The sequence below is a fragment of the Mus musculus genome, chromosome Y, assembly GCF_000001635.26.
Source record: "Mus musculus strain C57BL/6J chromosome Y, GRCm38.p6 C57BL/6J".
Taxonomy (NCBI): domain Eukaryota; kingdom Metazoa; phylum Chordata; class Mammalia; order Rodentia; family Muridae; genus Mus; species Mus musculus.
This window is the reverse complement of record NC_000087.7, coordinates 29628168-29646822: the sequence shown is the minus strand read 5'-3', so window position 1 is coordinate 29646822 and position 18655 is coordinate 29628168. Positions and strand designations below refer to the sequence as shown.

Genomic DNA, 18655 nt, shown 5'->3' with positions numbered 1-18655 from the left:
TTTCAGTGGTCAGAGCAGTCTCTGTAGGCAAGCTCTCCTCTCTCAGGGAAGGTGTACAGTTATCTGGTGTTTGGACCTCCTCCTGGCTGAAGGTGAAGGCCCAAAACAGGATCTTTCCCAGAAGCTGTGTTGCTTTGGCCAGGAAGGTGGCCAGTTGTCTGGAGTCGAAGATGTCGCCGCCTTAGAAGCTCTGTGGCTCTTGTCCGGAAGGAGGCCGGCCGTCTGGATCTGAGGTTGGCGCTGCCTCAGAAGCTCTGTGGCTCTTGCCGGGAAGGTGGCTGGTTGTCTGGAGCTGAAGATGGCGCCGCCCAAGAATCTCTGCGACACTCTCGCCCGTCCCAGAAATGGCTGGCACTCTGTATTCCACACGGTCACCCGTGCAGCCTGCCCTCCGCGGAGTCCCGGAGCCAAGAAGGCTCCCGCCGGCGCCTGTGCCACAAACCTCTCAGGCCGGGCAGACCCCCGTGCTCTCACCAGGAAGGTGGCCGGCTGTCTGGAGCTGAAGATGGCGCCGCCCAGAAGCTCTGCGACTCTCGCCCGTCCCAGAAACGGCTGGCACTCTGTATTCCACACGGTCACCCATGCAGCCTGCCCTCCGCGGAGTCCCGGAGCCAAGAAGGCTCCCGCCGGCGCCTGTGCCACAAACCTCTCAGGCCGGGCAGACCCCCGTGCTCTCACCAGGAAGGTGGCCGGCTGTCTGGAGCTGAAGATGGCGCCGCCCAGAAGCTCTGCGACTCTCGCCCGTCCCAGAAACGGCTGGCACTCTGTATTCCACACGGTCACCCGTGCAGCCTGCCCTCCGCGGAGTCCCGGAGCCAAGAAGGCTCCCGCCGGCGCCTGTGCCACAAACCTCTCAGGCCGGGCAGACCCCCGTGCTCTCACCGGGACTTCTTTATTTTTAAATATCTTTAATCATTTTCTTGTTTAAGTGTAAGTGCATCTTTATATTAACTTCCAAAGGAAAACTAAATGAATATGTGAATGGTATATAGTCCCGTGCACTGAAATTCCACACACTAATATAGTTGAATTATTTAAAAATTATTCTTATATTTTTTTAAAGTCGAGATTTTATTCTTCTCCTAGTTCCCCCTCTTACTGTTCCACACCCCATATCTCCTGCCTATATGCCCCCATGCTCCCAGGGCCCCAAGCCCACAATCCCCATCATCAAGAGGATGTCCCCACCATCCTGCCCCCTCTCCACCAGACCTCCCTGCTCCCTGGGGCCTGAAGTCCCTTGAGGATTAGATGGACCTCATCTGACTGTCCAGATCTGGCAGTCCTTTTCTGTATATGTGTTGGTGGCTTTATATCATCTGGTGTATGAAGCCTGGTTGCTGGCTCAGTGTCTGAGACATCTGGGAGGTCCAGGTTATTTGAGATTGTTGGTCCTCCTACCGGGTTGACCTCTTCCTCAGCTTCTTCCAGCTTTTCCCCAATTCATCCACAGGGGTTCCCAGCTTCTGTCTATTGGTTGCATATAAATTTGAGCATCTGACTCTTTCACCTGCTGGCTTGGTCTTTCAGAGAGCAGTCATGATAAGCCCATTTTTTGTGAGCACAGAATAGCATCAGTAATAGTGTCAGGCCTTGATGCCTCTCCTTGAGCTTTATCACAATTTGGTCTTGTCACTGGATCTCCTTTTCTTTAGGCTTTTCTCCATGTTTTTTCCCTGCAGTTCTTTCAGACAGGAACAATTCTGGGTTAGAGCTTTTTACTGTGGGATGGTAACTCAATCTTTCCACTTGATGTCCTGTCCCTCCACTGGAGGAGGACTCTACAAGTTCCCTCTTCCCACTGTAGGGCATTTCTTCTAAGGTCCCTCCCTTTGAGTCCTTAGGGTCTCTCACCTCCCAGGTCTCTGATATAACCGAGTGTTTTCTCACCTCCTACCTCAAAAAGTTGCCTGTTTCCATTCTTTTTGCTTTTTCCTCAGCACTTCAGTCATGTTCCCCACACACACAATACCTGATCATGTTCAACTTCTTGTCCCATTTCCCACCCAGGCTCTTTCCTCCCCATCACTGTAGTGATTTTTTTAACCTTCTTAACATTTAAAATTGTTTTCATCCATACAGATAATTGAAATTTATTTATTTTTTGATTCATTATCTTATTAGTTTCCAAAGGTAAGAGATACAAATAAAGAAGGTACATTGGGTTGATTTTATTTCACTTCATTTCATTTTTGAAATAGGCACATAGTATGTTGTGTATTGTCCAAGAAGTTCTAGAATGTTTAGGTTCCAGGTGATCTCAGCATTCCATGTAGGTATTATTACAGGTATGTGACAACATACCTGGCTTATATTGTTCTTAAGAAAGTAGTCCCACAAAAATGTCCTATAAACACTTTAAAATTAACATTGCTCTCAGAGATGAAAATATTTCCTGTTAACTTACAAAATTCATTGAAAGTATATTTCTTTCTTGAAAGAAACTAAACTGCTAACTTCAAGGCAGGATAAAAGGACTGATTAGCCCCCTCTCTCTGTTCTAGGCCCAACCTCTCTGTTCCCATTGTTCTTGTTTCTATAGCTCTCTGTCTCTCTCTTTGTTTCCAGCTTCCCATCTATCTGTTCTTTGCCCCACATTTTTCTGACCTAATGTTTTTGTTTCTGTCTCTATGCCTCTATACCTCCCCCATTTCCTCACTCCTCTACCCTCTCCCAATCATTCCCTTTATACCAGGTCTGTTCCATGGTGTAATTTCTCAAGGTCACAACTTGCATGGGCCCAGCAAATGTATTCCCTTGCCATGTAATATTTCATAACACTAACACATTAAAAGCAACTGACAAAATCTATAAATATTAGTTTGAGACATGGATTCTTGTATTCCCAAAAAGGAATCAAAACAACATTTCATTTGGCTTGGCCTTAAGATAAAATCAGATAACTTAAACTTACCTAATCATTAAGAATGCTAAATTATGCACTTGTTTTTCTCCTTGCAACAATGTATGTCCATCAGTGCCCTGTGACACAAATAAATCCACAAACTTGCTCCATTGACAAGAGCATTGCTCATTTAATCCTGTGATAACAAAAGCAGGTGCAGCAGGGGCAGCATCTGCCCTAGGTCCTCTCAGGAGCTCTTTCTTTTATACACTCTCAAGAATCACTAGAATTTCAAACAAAAACTATCTGCAGCTGGGGACACACATGAGATTAAAACAAAACAAAATAAAAAAAAAACTACACATATAACATTACTGGATTTTTATAGGAAGCAAAATTCTCATACATTTTTCCTATAAGGAGGATGGAAGATCCTACAACTCAGAAGCAAATAAAACTTCCAAGTTTTAGGAAGCTCAGAAAGCTCTAGGTTTGCTGAGGCCCTCCCAAAGGCAAGAAAAGAGGAACACAATTGCTGGGGTGATGTTTCGCCTACCTCTTCCTGGTAAAGAGAATGCAACACAGTTGAATTCTTTTCAACAGCTTAAGAGCAGGAATGCCTCAATGCTACAGGAACCCCAGGAACCCAGGGAGGACTGCTTAAATACACCCCAGCACTGGGGAGGGCTATGTGTCCTGCTGGGGTTGGTCAGTCTGCAGACATGTTAATTTGCATGCACCCACTCAGGAGGGGTTGGTGCCAGATTTGGGCTAGCACCTGCTCACTGGTGTTGTTTACTGAAATGGTGTACCAGAGACCAGCACCATCTTTTAGGTGCTGGCTGCCTACAGCATGAACAGACTTTTTTTTACTACTTGCTTGGACTGATCTTCCCCTGCTTTGTGGGCCCAGCCTGCTAATTCTGTTATCTACTGTATTTGTCTAACTCAGTTGGGATAAGGATTTACTTGGACCCAGCTTCATTTGTCACATCCACTTTTCAAGTATAAAAAAAAAAAAATCACATACTCCATCTACCAACATGGGAGACATTATTTTTTGATATGCAGTTTTCCCCAACAGTGGAATGACAAGAAGACCAGAGCCATCCCTTAGGACAGGGACAAATGATCCAAAAGTTACTATTCTCTAACCTAGGACAACCAATGTCAATAATTTTATATGTCTCTGCAAACCTAGATTATGGCTGATCAACTTCATTGAGTCATTGGCAGCACTCAGAGTGGGCATACAGGCTAAATGATAACTATATATGTGAACATCCTTCAACTCTGGCCAGATGTATCCCTAAAGCCCATTTTTACATTTCCTACTGGAAGCACATCTTATGAACAACCTGGCACTACAAGTGCAAAAATGGTGCTCCTTCAAAAGGAGCCTTCTGCATCAGACTGTCAACTAGGGACCTGGAAACATTCTAATTTCAATATCACTAACTTAAGAAACCCCTGACAGAATACTGGCTGGCAGATTGGAAAGGGCACGATCACAGGGTCTGTGTTATATTTCAAGAGAGTTTCTATCATGCATTAAGTGACATCCAGATCTTCCATTCTTTTTATGAGGAAATAAAAATTAGCCCATTTCTCATTGCTCCCATAGCAAGAAATCTGTTTTTGGTCCTGTTGCCACAGAAGCTCTGGGTCCCTCTTTCTGCATGGAAAGAGTCACTAGTCCGAGATGGGCAAAGAGTCTGCGAATGACAGACAGACGAACACGTGAGATTGTGTACTATCTGAATGTCATTTGTCAAATTGAGCATCAAACTTTTTATACACAAGAAAATAGGGAAGTTAGGTGACACATTGGCAAAGTACAAATGAGGTTACTGGATGCTTAATGGCTCTTACACAAAACAGAGGAATGTAAACACAAAAACTGGCAGGAACTGGTCAATAAAACAACTGAGACAAAGTCAGCCCTATCTAAGGTCAGCTAAAGTCTTAGAAGCCAGGTGTGAGGTCTTACACTCCTAGGGCAATGGCTTTCACACTCAAGTCATATTTCTAATTAGGGAGTTTGGCTCTAGCTAACCATCTCATTACCCTAAAACCACAGCCAGATCTACTGCCTAAACCATTGTAAATTCCTGTATGTGGGAGTGATTTGGCTTTTATTCTAAGTGATAGTGTAATACCAAAGGCAATTCTGAATGTCACTGAATAGGCAACATTGAATTCCAAACCCATGGTTCAGCTCAAGGACTTTCTAGGACATTGGAACACTGGCAAAGGCTTAGCTATGTCAGAAATCAATATTAAAAGGCACTTATAATAAGATATTACTAAAAGAGAGCACATGGATCTGTACACCAAACTAACAAGGGGATAGGGTATGAATATATGGGTTATGAGAATGCCAAAGCTCCAGGAGTTGAGTTCCTTTTGAAACTCTTTGACTCATGAGTGCTTCCAGGGCTCTTGGACTGCCAAGCGGACTTCACTACAGTGTGCATGTGCGGCATCCTGGTAGACACAAGAGTCCAGTAGCTAAGGGTCTATTTTGGCCATGCATGTGAAAAAACTAACATGGAAGAACTATGGCCTGGATAGATAAAAAAAAAAAAAAAAAAAAAGAACTGAATTCCTGTAATCCTTTGTATGAGACAAGGTTCCCTGGTCCTGCTACAAATCTTGACTCACTAAAACTTCAATTATTGGGACTAGGAGTGGTAATAACACATGTGTTTAAACCTAAGCACTCCAGAGCCAGAATCCTCTATGATTTTGAGGCTAGCCTGGTTTACACAGTGTGTCCCAGGTTACTCTAAGCTACATAATGAGATCCTGGACAAAACCAAAACCAAAATTGAACTAGTACTTAAGTTTTTGGGGAAAACTGACCTACCTAATGGAAGGGTGATTTAAACTTCTGCTGGAAGCCCCACAGGCCTGGGCCAATCATTCTTTAATGCAGTCACTTAGGAAAATCAATGGTGTGGATTCCCAAACCACTTTGAACAAAACATCTATTCCTTGTCTAGTTTCTCTAATCTCTGACAGGACCGAAAAAAATGTCAATGCAGGTATCAGGTACCATGCCCTTTGTGGGCTATACTGGATATGTTGGGTACACAGCCTCGATTATACTTTTTCTCACCTAATCAGGATTGTGTGTGTTGGGGACTAACTGTACAATTTTCTTCCTGTTCCAACTTACCAGAGGGGACCATTTAGAAATCTAAAGTACTAGCCAGGTGGTGGTGGCACTCGACTTTATTCCCAGCCCTTTGGAGGCAGAGGCAGGCAGATTTTTGAGTTCGAGGCCAGGCTACTATGCAAAGTGTGTTTCAGGACAGCTGGGGGTATACACAGAAACCCTGTCACGAAAATAAAAAAATAATAATATAAAAAAAGAAAGAAAAGAAAAGAAGAAAAAAAATCTAAAGTACTGGTAGTCGCAAAGTAAATGGTGTGCCCTTGAAATTGGCAACTAAAAAGAAAATGAATGGCAATCTGAGTGTAAAAATCCATTAACATGATCCAGCTACCTGGACAGAGTCCTGAGGCTACCAAACTCCCATGTATATGTGAAACCATATTAGCAGTATAAGACACAGTTTAAATAATTATTAGTATAATATTATTTTGTGACATAAAATTATTAACTGTACAATACAAGAAACATTGAATTTATTACTACTATAACTCCAAAAGCCCTTAATATACATTTGTATAATAGTATCCTCAGAGGATTGAAACCGTCCACCCTACAGGAAGCTCCTTAAGCAGAGAGATAAACAACTCAAAAGAAATCCAGGAAGCTCTTTAAGCAGGAAGGCAAACACCTTCAAAGAGCTTCAAGGAGTCCCTCAAACTGACAAAAGTCAGTAGGCTTCTCCCTGCCAAAGAAAGGAATAAAAGCTGAGAGTCCCTCTCATATGCAGAAAGATGAGGTACAAAAGAGAAATATGAGGCCAAGACTTAGAGCATTTCTTCCTGGAAGGTAAAACCCTGGACAATCCCCAACCTTATTTTCCCTAATCTCTAAAATACATCCAGAAAGAAGCTCTTTGTTCTCTATAGCCAGCAAAAAGCCTTTTTGTTTCGGTGCCTTACAGCCAGAGATGTGATAATTGTAGGAAGACCTATAGGGATATGGAGATAGAGAGGATATGCAGACTACTCCCCACCCGTAGCCAAGATTACTCCCAACTCCTCCCAACTCTCCCCGTCTCCTCCGAACTCTCCTCCCAACTCCTCCCAATTCTTCATCTAGCTGTTAAAACCCCCTGTTCTTACTGCTCAGGGTCAAACTCCCCTGCCCTGCAAGGCAGAAGGAGTTTGTCCTCAGCTAGATTTAGTAAAAGCTCTTGAATTTGACATCGGGGGGGTTTTCTCTTGAGTCTTTGGGGTGCTGGCCAGCTCATCCTAGGACTTGAGTGGAGGCCCAGCTTTTGGTGGTCTTACATGTGGGTGCTCATTTGCTGAGATTTGTGGCATACCCCAGTTCTCAGAGATCCCCGCTGAGAGGTAAGATCCTGCCTTTGTCTATGTCATTGTCTATGTCTTTTTCTGCAGGCTTTTTTTGAATTTTGTATTCTTAGTTTACAGTAGCCTGTGCACATGAGAGCAACAAATTCCCTGTCTGGGATGGAGGGGAGGGTTACTGACAGATGTGTCAGGAGTAAATGGCTGCCAACCTGGGAGACATCCCAGGAGGTCTGAGGGAGCTCCAGGGATGCCTGGGTATTTCCCATCGGGGAGCCAATTGAGACTGTGCTCACTCACCCGTCTGTTTCTGTTACCAGGTGCTAATTGAGTGGTGCTCACTCAACCATCTGTTTCTGTTACTGTGTGCCAATTGAAAGGTGCTCACTCAGCAATCCATTTCTGTTACTGGGTGCCAAGTGAGAGTGTGCTCACTCAGTCATCTGTTTCTGTTACTGGGTGCAAAGTTAAGAGTGTGCTTACTCGGCTGTCTGATTGGGTACTGGTTGCAGTTATCGTAATTTATTGTATGTATATCTTGTTTGTTTCCCTGAATGTGACTCTGACAATGAGACAGACTATTAGCACTCCCCTGGTATGAGTCTTGTGATTTGGACTGAAATTAAGACTAGGATTCACAACCCGTCTGTAGATGTCAGAAAGAGATTTTGAAAAACTTTCTGCTCTAGGGAATGGCACGCTTTGGTGTTGGTTTAACACCAGAGGACACTCTTGATTTGATTGTGATTTCTGCCCTTTAAAATGTTGTTTAGGCAGAGGGGACCAGGGTCTCAACCAAATCAAGTGCCATAGAATCTCATCTAAAAAAATTTAGCCAAGGACCCCCCCCATCCTTGTTGAAACCTTGAGTTCAGTGGAAAAAGCCAGACTCCTGAGACCTAACTCTCAGCCACTCAGAGAAAAAAAACTGAGATAAAAATAGTGGAGTCTGAACTGCAACCCTGGCTCCCACAAAGATATATCCAGAGATAGAAGAACCTCCACAATGGCATAACACCCTACCACCATATCCCCAACTCGTCCCCTCCCAGACCTCTCAACATGTCTGAGGTGCCGCTGGGGATGTGAGGGTGGGACCAGCAGCTGGAACCTGAGGCTGTTGAGCTCGGAACCTAGAGGGAACAGACTGCACAGTGCTGCCTTTATATACTTATGGCCCTCCTCCATCAGAACCCAGACAACTGCAGTCCCTTTAGTACTGGCCATTTTCCTCTACTGATCCTATAATTTGAAGGCATATCATGCCCCCTTTTCTGAAAACCCCTCTAGCCATACTCATCTAATGTAATCTCTCATGTTCTCTCATCAGCCGACTAGGGATAACTGTCAACAGATTTTGAGCATTCTTTTCACCACAGAGGAGAAAGAAAAGATACTGCTGGAGGCAAGAAAGAACATGCAAGGGGTCAATGAATGGCTGTCACATCTTCTGAATGAAATAGATGCAGGCTTGCCTCTGACAAGTCCTGACTGGGACCCTAAAAGTCCTCACAGTAGGGGGCATTTGACAGTTTTCCTCTGGGCTCTAGTAACAGGGCTGAAAGGAGCTGGCAGGTGCCCCACTAATTTGGCCAAGGTAAGAGGGATCCTACAAGAGGAAAAGTAGCACCCAGCAGTGTTTTTTTTTTTTTTTTTGAGCGCCTCTTAGAACCATACAGGCCTTACACTCACTTTGACCCTACATCAGAGGGCCAGCAGGCAGCGATGGCCATGGCTTTCATTGGCCAGTCTGCTTCTGACATTAGAAGATTACAGTGTCTATAGAGTCTGCAAATATTATCTTTGAAAGATCTGGTTAAGGAGGCAGAGAAAGTGTACTATAAGAGAGAGACTGGAGAAGAAAAAAGAGAAAGAGAAAAGAGAGAGTCTGAAGAAAGATAAATTATACGAGATAGAAGGCTGTAAGAAATTTAACTAGGGTTTTAGATATAATTCCAGGTGATAAGGAATATTATAGAAAGGGAGGGGAAAGTAGGCAGACAGTGTACCTGGGCCATACAGCACCAAGAAGATCTCAAAACTCCAGAGGACCTTTGCAACCACCTCTAGATAAGGACCAATGTGCATACTCAAAAAAAAATGGACACTGGGCAAAAGACTGCCCCCCCCAAATAGATATCAGTCCTCCCAAGGTCCTTAACCCAGAGGACAATGACTAGGGCAGACGGGCTTTAGGCCCCCCTCCCCGAGCCTAGGGTAATCCTAACTGTGGAGGTGACCACAACATATTTCCTTGTTGATACCAGAGCAGAATTTTTAGTCCTGAAAGAGCCACTGGGGAAATTGAAGAACAAGAAAACTGTAGTAATAGTGGCTACTTGTCAGAATCCATACTCTTGGACCACTGACAATAAAGTTGATTTAAGAAGAAGCCAAGTAACTCATTACTTTCTCATCATTCCTGAATGCTCCACCCCATTGTTGGGGAGAGACTTACTATCAAAATAAAAGCCCACATAAGTTTGTTTTCAGAAGGAACTTCAGTCTCTTGGATTCCACTATCTCTATAATTTTAGCTTGAAAATCAGAAAACTAATATAGATAAAGTGAGCTCAAACCTGTTAGAGAAAAGTTCTAGAAGGGAACTGGTTAGAGAGATATCCTCAAGCCTGGTCAGAGAGTGCAGGTATAAAAATGACAAAAAGGGTGCCCCCATCGTTGTGATGCTCAAAGCTGGTGCGACTCCTATTGGGGTATGATAATACCCCATGAACAAAGAGGCCTTCAAGGGCATCAGACCTCACCTCAAAAGGCTCTTAGAACTGGGTGTTTTATTCCCTTGTCAGTCTTCCTGGAATACTCTGTTGCTAGCAGTTAAAATTCAGGCTTCACCCCGGGAAAGCAGCTAAGAGGTGACCTGCCAGGGGCATACTGGGCAATAAATTTTACTGACGTTAATCCAGCCAAGTACAGTAATAAATATTTATTAGTTTTTAAGACACTTTTTTCAGGGTGAATGGAAGCCTTCCACACTAAGAAGGAGACCACCAATGTCATGGTAAAGAAGATATTAGAGGAAATTTTCCCAATATTTGACATCCCTAAGGTAATTTCATCAGACAACATCCCCTCCTTCGTTGCCCAGATAAGACAATTGCTTATAGACCCCAGATTTCAGGACAGGTAGAGCAGATAAATAGAACATTAAAGTAAACCTTAACTATATTGGCTTTAGAGACCAGCAGAAAAGATTGGACAACACTCCTAACCTTCGCCTTGTTCCCAGGGAAATTTATACTTACACCCTTTGAACTCCTCCATGGGAGACCTCATGAAGCATGGAGAATGTTTGACCCTGGTGTTCCTTTTTCCCAACCCCTGCCAGCTCACTTGAAGGCCCTATAACTGATCAAAAAGATATCCTGGGAATTGCTGAAAAAAATCAAACACAGACACACACACACACACACACACACACACACACACACACACACACACACACAAACAAACAAACAATACATAGGTACCAGGAACCACAATGGGACCACATCAATTTCAAATAGAGCATCCTATCCTGGCCTGACACCACCTTTCTAACAACCATAAACCCAGATGAAAAGGACCCTAACTGGTGCTTGTGACAAGCTCAGCTGCTGCTCCTCCAGCCTGTGTCTGGCTCCCCATATTGGCCCCACCGAGGCCCACTGGCCCAGCCCTTCTTGCACTAACTGGGCTTGGCTCAGGAACTGAACCTCCTCCCTCCATCCCACCTCTGGTGAGAAACTCTTTAGTCTCATTAAAGGGCTTCTGGGGCTCTCAATGTAACAAATTCTAAAGATGTGACTTCATGTTGGCTTTATTTGACAGCTGGGACAGAGGTTTAATTTTCCTAGTTCTAATATTAGAACTATTTACTAGAAGGAGTGGGGTATGTGAGACCCTGTCTTATAGCATTTATCCCTGGAAGGAAGAGCCCCTGGACATTTCCCAACCTTTTTTTTTTCCCTTGATCTCTAAATAAACATCAGAAAGAAGCTCTTTGTATTCTATTGCCAGCAAAAGCCTTTTTGTTTCTGTGCCTTACAGCCAGAGATGCGATAATTGTAGGAAGACCTACAAGGATATGGATATAGAGAGGAGGTGCAGACTACTCCCCCACTACACCCCCACCTATAGCCAACTCTCCTCCCAACTTCTTCCAATTCCTCAGCTAGCTGTTAAAGTCCCGTAATGTTACTGCTCAGGGTCAAACTCCCCTGCCCTGCACGGCAGAAGGAGTTCCTCCTCAGCTACCTGATAATAAAACCTCTTGCAGTTTGCATTAGGTGTGGTTTTCTCTTGAGTCTTTGGGGTGCTGGGCAGCTCATCCTGGGACTTGAGTGGAGGCCCAGCTTTGGGGGTCCAACAGAGTCTTGGTGAAGTTGAGACTAGTTGTCTGAAAGAAGCAGAAACAAGAGGGAGCTGGAGCTACCTTGCCTGGAAGAGGTTTAGATCCACTGAGCTACATTGAAAGGATTTTCTCCAACCTGTTGAGCTGTCTGCTCTATTCTCCAGGTTCCCGTTTTTGTGGACCATAGTGGGGTGGGCTTTGGTGGTACAGCTGTCCCTGAGTCATTTCTGCTCCTGTAAGTAATCCCTCACACATATTCCTGTAAGGAATCCCAGTAAAACTCATTCATCAACCAATTTGGAATTCAGCAACATTTATAGCATAACCAGTTCTAATTCCACCACAGTTAATGCAATAGCCAACATTTGGCCTTAATTATTACAGATTGATTATTTTTGCTTGTTTATTGTGTATAAGAATAACTCAGTGAAATTCTCCCTTTCTCCCATATGGATTCAGTCCTTGAAATCCAGTTGCCAGGGAGCAAAAAAAGAAATTTGACTTGCTGAGCCTTCTTGCCAGCTCTGATTTTGCCAACTTTAATGCTTATAGCAGAAACATGGCCTAAAGTCAAAATATTTGTATTTATTTATTCAAATTCATTTGTTTATTTAATATATTTGTGTGTGCCTATTCTCAAGCCACAGTACACAGGGTTTTTGGGCATTGCGGTTTTTAGTGTCTTTTTTGGGGTTCTATTTTTTTTTAAGGTTGTTTTAGAGTTTTCGGTTTTGTTTTTTTTTTTTTTTCATTAGTTTGTTTTATATTTTGTTTCTTTGTTTCGTTTTGGCTTTTTAGTAAGACTTCTTGAGTTCTTTTTAGAATTTTAGATTTTTCTTTAGAGTTTGTAAAGTTTTAATTGAGGCTTTTAGGATTTTTTTTAAGGTTCTTTCATATAAAAAATGATTTTAGGGTTTCCTCAGTGTTTCAGGCAACTTTTTAAAGACATGTTGTTGTTGTTGTTGTTGTTGTTGTTGTTGTTTGTTTTGTTCTTCTGTTTTGTTTTTTGTTTTTTTGGTTTTTTTGCTTTTACAATTTTTAAGGTCTTTTTAGGTTTCTTGAGATTATGGGGAATTTTAGGGCATTTTAAAAGTGTTTTTAGAATTTTTTATGGTCTTTTTAGAGTTCCTGTTTTTTTTTTTTGTTGTTGTTGTTGTTTTGTTTTGTTTTTTTGTTTTGTTTTGTTTGTTTGTTTAAGTATTTTCGGGTCTCCTTTTTGTGATGTCCAATGGCTTTAATCCCAGCATATGGCAGGCAGAGGCAGGCAGATTTCTGATTTCAAGGCCAACCTTGTCTAAAAAGAGATTTCCAGGACAGGCAGAATTACACAGAGAAACACTGTCTTGAAAAACCATAAAAAGTAACTAGCTCTAGCTAGCTAGCTAGCTAGCTAGCTAGCTAGATAGATAGATAGATAGATAGATAGATAGATAGGATACATAGATAGATAAGATAGGTAGGTAGGTAGGTAGGTATGTAGGTAGGTAGTTGATAGGTAGAAAGGTAGATAGGTAGATAGATAAATATAAAGTATTTTAGGTTATTTTAAAAGCTTTTTAGGTCTCTTTTAGTGTTTGTTTAAAGATTCTAAAGTGTTTTAGGGTTTTCTTTTTTAAGATTTTAGGAGTCTTTTAGGGAGTTTTAAGTATTTTAGAGTTTTTAGGATGGGGGGCTTGAATGACAGGGATTTTATGTAGGGTTTTAGTTTTTTGTGATTTAAAAATATTTCTGGATTTTTTTGGGATTTTAGGGTTTTCTTGAGGCCTATATTTGGAGAGGGATGGATGTTTCTTGATTTCTTTTGAATTTTAAAGTATTTTAGGGTATTAGGATCTTTTAGGGCTTTTAAAGGATTTTAGGATTTTTTTTTAATTTCTATTTTTTTAAAGCTTTTGTTTTGTTTGTTTGTTTGTCATTGTTTATTTTATTTTATTTTTTAGAAATTTGGTATAGTTTTTTAGGGCTTTAGGTTCTTATTTTAGAAATATATATATATAAATATATATATATTTATATATTTATATAAATAAATATATATATAAATAAAATATATATAATATATATATTATATATAATATATATACTATATATTATATATATATATTTTATAATATATATATATATAAAATATATATATAAATAAATATATATATATATAAATATATATATATATATTTCTTTTCTTTTTTTGGTTTTCTTCATTTTTTTAAACTTTCAGTGTTTTTTGGGTCTTTTGCAATTTTTATATTTGCTTCTCACCATTTGTTTATCTCAGGTTTTTACTGGCCTTATTGTTTCTGACCCGATCCTGTTCCTCCAACGAGCTGATTGTGAACTGGTTGTGGTGGAGCTTCTGGGAATCAAAGTTGTCGATGGTTGTGGGACTGGATCTGGAGCAGCGGCTCTGGCCCAGGCCGAGTTTTCGGCCAGAAGGAAAATGTATCTCTACCAGGGCAAGACAGATATGGTTTGCCTTCACTGGGCCCCTTGAGGTCCCAGGTAGGCACAGTATTGTGGCAAGCGGTATCTAATCTGTGAGCTTGGCTATGACAGACCTCCTAGTAGTCAAGATATCTCTGTATGTGGGAGGAGTTCTGGAGCACCAGCTCTGCTGCAGGGAAGAGTTGTGGCATCATGATAAAGTCTTATCCCTCTGGAATGATAAGACAAAAAACGCTTTCCTTCTACTAGTTGCCTTGTTAATAGTGGTTGCTCACAGCAATAATACAGCAATTGCTAACTCCCCTTTATTTTTATTATGATAAGTAATATATTAGGTTTTCTTTCTTTCTGCAAGAGAATACTATCACTCAACCTCACACATGCACAAAATTATATAAAATTGGCCTCAAACCCGTATGAGAGCAAAACTATGTTAATTACCTTATTCCAAATCTGTGTTAACTCACCTAACAAAACACTCTCCTTCCATCCATTTTCCTCCAAATGCCTTGATTTCAGCTACTGCTACAAACACACCAGTAGTGACCCACCTGACTGGTCGAAAAGCCTAGACATGGTCCCGAGGCGAAAACTTCACGGAAACTCCTGTATTCATGGTAACCTGTATAATGAATGTTCCAATGTCCTTACTTTAGTCGGTAAATGGATCTGTGTGCTTTCCCTTAATATTGCTTTCTTGTAAGTGCCTCTAAGGATTGATTTTGACATATTGCTAAGTTTGATACCTCACCTAGGAATTCCTGTCCTAGGCATTCCTTGAGCAAACTATGGTCTTTGAATTCACCAAGGATGCTGCCTATTCAGTGACATTCAGATTTACCTCTAGTACTGTAAGAGAGATAATGAAAGAAATCAGGAATTACTATCTGTTCCACAGAGTTAGAATTCTCAGGGCAAACTACTACCATATGCAAGAATTTACTATTATCTAGGAATAAGAAAGGTTGTGTTATAAGAAGAAACCAGAATAGATAATTAGAACTATAGATAGTTGAGCTTCAAACATACACAGGAATTTGCAATGGCCTAGGGGCCCGGGGTACTATATGATAGACTAGAAGAGGAACTATTGCAAGGGCACAAAACCATTGCCTATGACTTCTAAGATTAAGCAAACCTTAGGGAAGGCTACTTTTGATCCCAGTTTTTAACATTGAATTTTATCCCAATTGGTCCCTGCGAGTTCTTTGTAGGCATTCCTCTATTTTGTGTAAAAGTCACTTATAAGACTATTGCTCCCTTTGAGACAAATTGCATTCAGATCCACACTCATTTGTGTCCTGTCTGTTTCTCAGCCTCTCTTCTTGGTAAATCCTTGCCCAGCTTTACTCAGAATCCAAGATATGCCCATGGAGCAAGGACCCAAGTGAGGTTTTTCTGTGGCAGGCTACCTTTCATTTGACTAAAATTATATCATATATATACACTCCAGCTCTATTCAGGTACCCCAGGAGAAGGATCTCATTAGATTATGAGATCTCATTATGGATGGTTGTGAGCCACCTCGTAGTTACTGGGATTTGAAATCTGGACCTTCAGAAAAGCAGTCAGAGCGCTCAACCACTGAGCCATCTCACCGGCCCTATATACCACATTTCATCTATTAAGGTCATAATGGAAAAGAAACGGTTCCATTTCCTAGCTATTGTGAATATTGCAATAAACATGCATTGAAAATATATCAGATGTAGGATGTGGGATCTTTAAGTATTTGTCTTGGTGTGTGACAGCTAGACTATCTCATAAGTCTAGTTTTGAAAACCAGTGTACTAATTTACACAGTGCTGCCCATGTTTACATACCACCATGGATACATATGGGAGAGAAAGTAGTCAATTGATCCCTATTTGTAGAAAATGCAATCCTGTCCTTAATAGTTTCAACAGAAAACTTATATACAAACAGTTTCAGCAAATTGGAGTGATAAAAAGTCACATTAAAAAATCAACATATTTATATATGCCATCAATGAACTTGCTGAGAAAGAAATAAAGGAAGTAAAAGCCAATTCCTAATAACATTTTTTTAAAAAATAATAGGGGCAGGGAAATAATTAAGGGGATATTGTGCTTGTCAGACAAATGTGAGGAAAAGAGTTCAGATAAACCAGTACCCAGTGTTGAGTGAGTGTTTCTGCTCACCTATACTCTGATCAGAGGAAGACTGGAAATCTTGGGTCAAGCTGCCTTGCTAGACAACCCAAACCCTGCTAAGTAAACAGAGTGAAAGTCATCAAATTACACAGCTTTAACATGTGGTCTGTACATGCACATGCACACACATGAACATATCCTCTTACATATGTACAGCTTCATACATGAAAAAACATTATACATACATGCCATTAAGATCCACCTCCATTCTCCCTCATCCACTCTACAAACACACAAACACACACACACACACACACACACACACACACACACACACACAGAGAGAGAGAGAGAGAAAGAGAGAGAGAGAGAGAGAGACAGGGAAGAGACAGAGACAGAGACAGAGAGACAGAGAAAGATAGACAGAGACAGAAAAACAGAAAGACAGAGACTGAGAGAAAGAGAGAAGGGATGAGGAGGAGTCATAAGAAGATAAATTGTAAGAAAACATTAAGACAGGACAAACAAGACAGTGTCTTACTGTTCCCACAAAACTCTGCTAGGAGAAATAGCATAAAAGCACAATGGTGTCATCAAGACAGCTCCAGTCATGAAAAAGAAAGTACACCAAGGCCCTATTAAACGTCCAAACCAATATTTTGTTTGACTGACTTCCAGTGTCAAGCTTTTAACATGCCAAATGTCAAAAGATATTAATTTAGTTTACAAAAAGACTTGGTCTTATGTCTTTCCTGGTCATTCAGTTGTTTGTTCATGTAAGAGAATAAACTTAAGAAAAGGAATATATTTTAAAACCTTTATTAAAGAATATTAATTACTGTGTTAAATGCTACAAACCTATTCAGTTATTTTCATTATTACATTTACAATGAATAAAAGTCATTTTATTTGAAGAACATTATAATGCTGTTATTTATAATGATATGTTTAAAAAACATATCCAATATTTAGAAAAATTCACAAAAAACTTTTCAAAACATAAGTCAAGTAATCACCTTCATAGATTTAATTTCAAAGTGAAAAATTGAAATTTTTTTTCAATATCACCATGCTTAAATCAAGCATTTCTCCATTTATAAACCACTACTCATTTTGCCTTTATAGATTATCTGAAAGAAACATAGGTACAGTAACTTAAATCCAGAAAGCTATTTTGTTCTGACATTAAGATTGCACAGCTAATTCTCAAAAGGTGTATATTATCTGAATCGATACATATAATTTCCTACCCATTTTACCATGCAGCAAGTTCTTCATGCCTAGCATGATTGTTCTGTTACTTAAATTCAATGTTTTCAGAGATGGCAAAAGACCAACTAGAAATTCAGATAAGCACAGTTAATACAGAATTAGCCAGGAATACAAGTTACCCCAGATTGTAGGAGAAGAGTGGATATTCTGACAGCAAATAGCTTTTAAATATAAACTCCTGAGATAAGTTGGAGTTAAAAAAAAAAAGAGAGGGGGTGGAAAAGCATTCAGGAATTCCAAGAAGAAAGAACTTATGGCATAGCAATGAGGCAATGGCACAAGGAAATAACTGGTTGATAGAAAGTGTCCCTGAGTTTCTGAATGATGCAAGCCTTTATTGCTGCATAGCCAAAGGGAAACAGAAATCCTTCACAAAACTCAAAGAGAGGAGCCAAATAAACACCTTTCATCCAGCAAGATCAAAAACTGCTCATAGAAAACTGGCAAAGTGTACAAAACAGGCAAAACAAGTTTCTGTGTCAGTAAAGTAGGATCTTCACTTATAGCCTCAATTTTACACTTTCTCAGTGTACCAATTTCTATAAAACATGATCTCTCAAATAATCAGCTTGACTAAGTATTTAATAAATAATCCTGTGCAACTATATTCCAGCTGCATCATTGGACTCAAACTGAATGGTCCATGTGTTGCCACTGATGTGAGCCATTATCCTGTTGTGCTTCAGGAGAATTATATGACCTTCAACAAGCAATCCAAATATGACAATGAATAAGAACCCAACTTGCTAACTGTGACAGACAAAACAATTCTTTAAGGCCACTAGTGCTACATTCAGGAGTGCAACTTTGTCTGTGTTCTGAATCTAGTCAAAAACAGTTAAAATATTGGAAATAAAACTTGCATCTGTACTATAAATAGATTAGTTTTGCCCTTATTCTCTGAACAATAACATGTTAATTGCACAGTAATATTTCAGTAAGTATTAGTCATTCAGAGATGTCTTTCAGCATCCAGTTAGACTCACAGTTGTCACAAATTTATCTAGGAGAGGTCGTTTTTAAAATACAGAATAATATCTGTGATATCAATTCCATGCATTCTTTGCTCTATTCAAATACTATCACCTGTTCTTTCCCTAGCAAGTATGCCAGTGTTTGTCTATCCCCATAGCCTCTGAGGAGGAATTGTATGGATAAAACTTACCCATTCAGTTATGA

The 18655-nt window shown here is 40.6% G+C and overlaps 1 long non-coding RNA gene across 1 annotated transcript in view; it reads left to right on the top strand.

The window, feature by feature from the left end:
* The window catches only part of Gm21679 (predicted gene, 21679), a 55932-nt gene extending 37787 nt beyond the window's left edge, over nt 1-18145 (top strand). Inside the window, exons 10-11 of the long non-coding RNA NR_164188.1 lie at nt 14610-14707; nt 18090-18145. This is a non-coding gene — a long non-coding RNA (predicted gene, 21679). The remainder of the gene's footprint in view (nt 1-14609; nt 14708-18089) is intronic.
* The last annotated feature ends 510 nt before the right edge of the window (nt 18146-18655 follow it).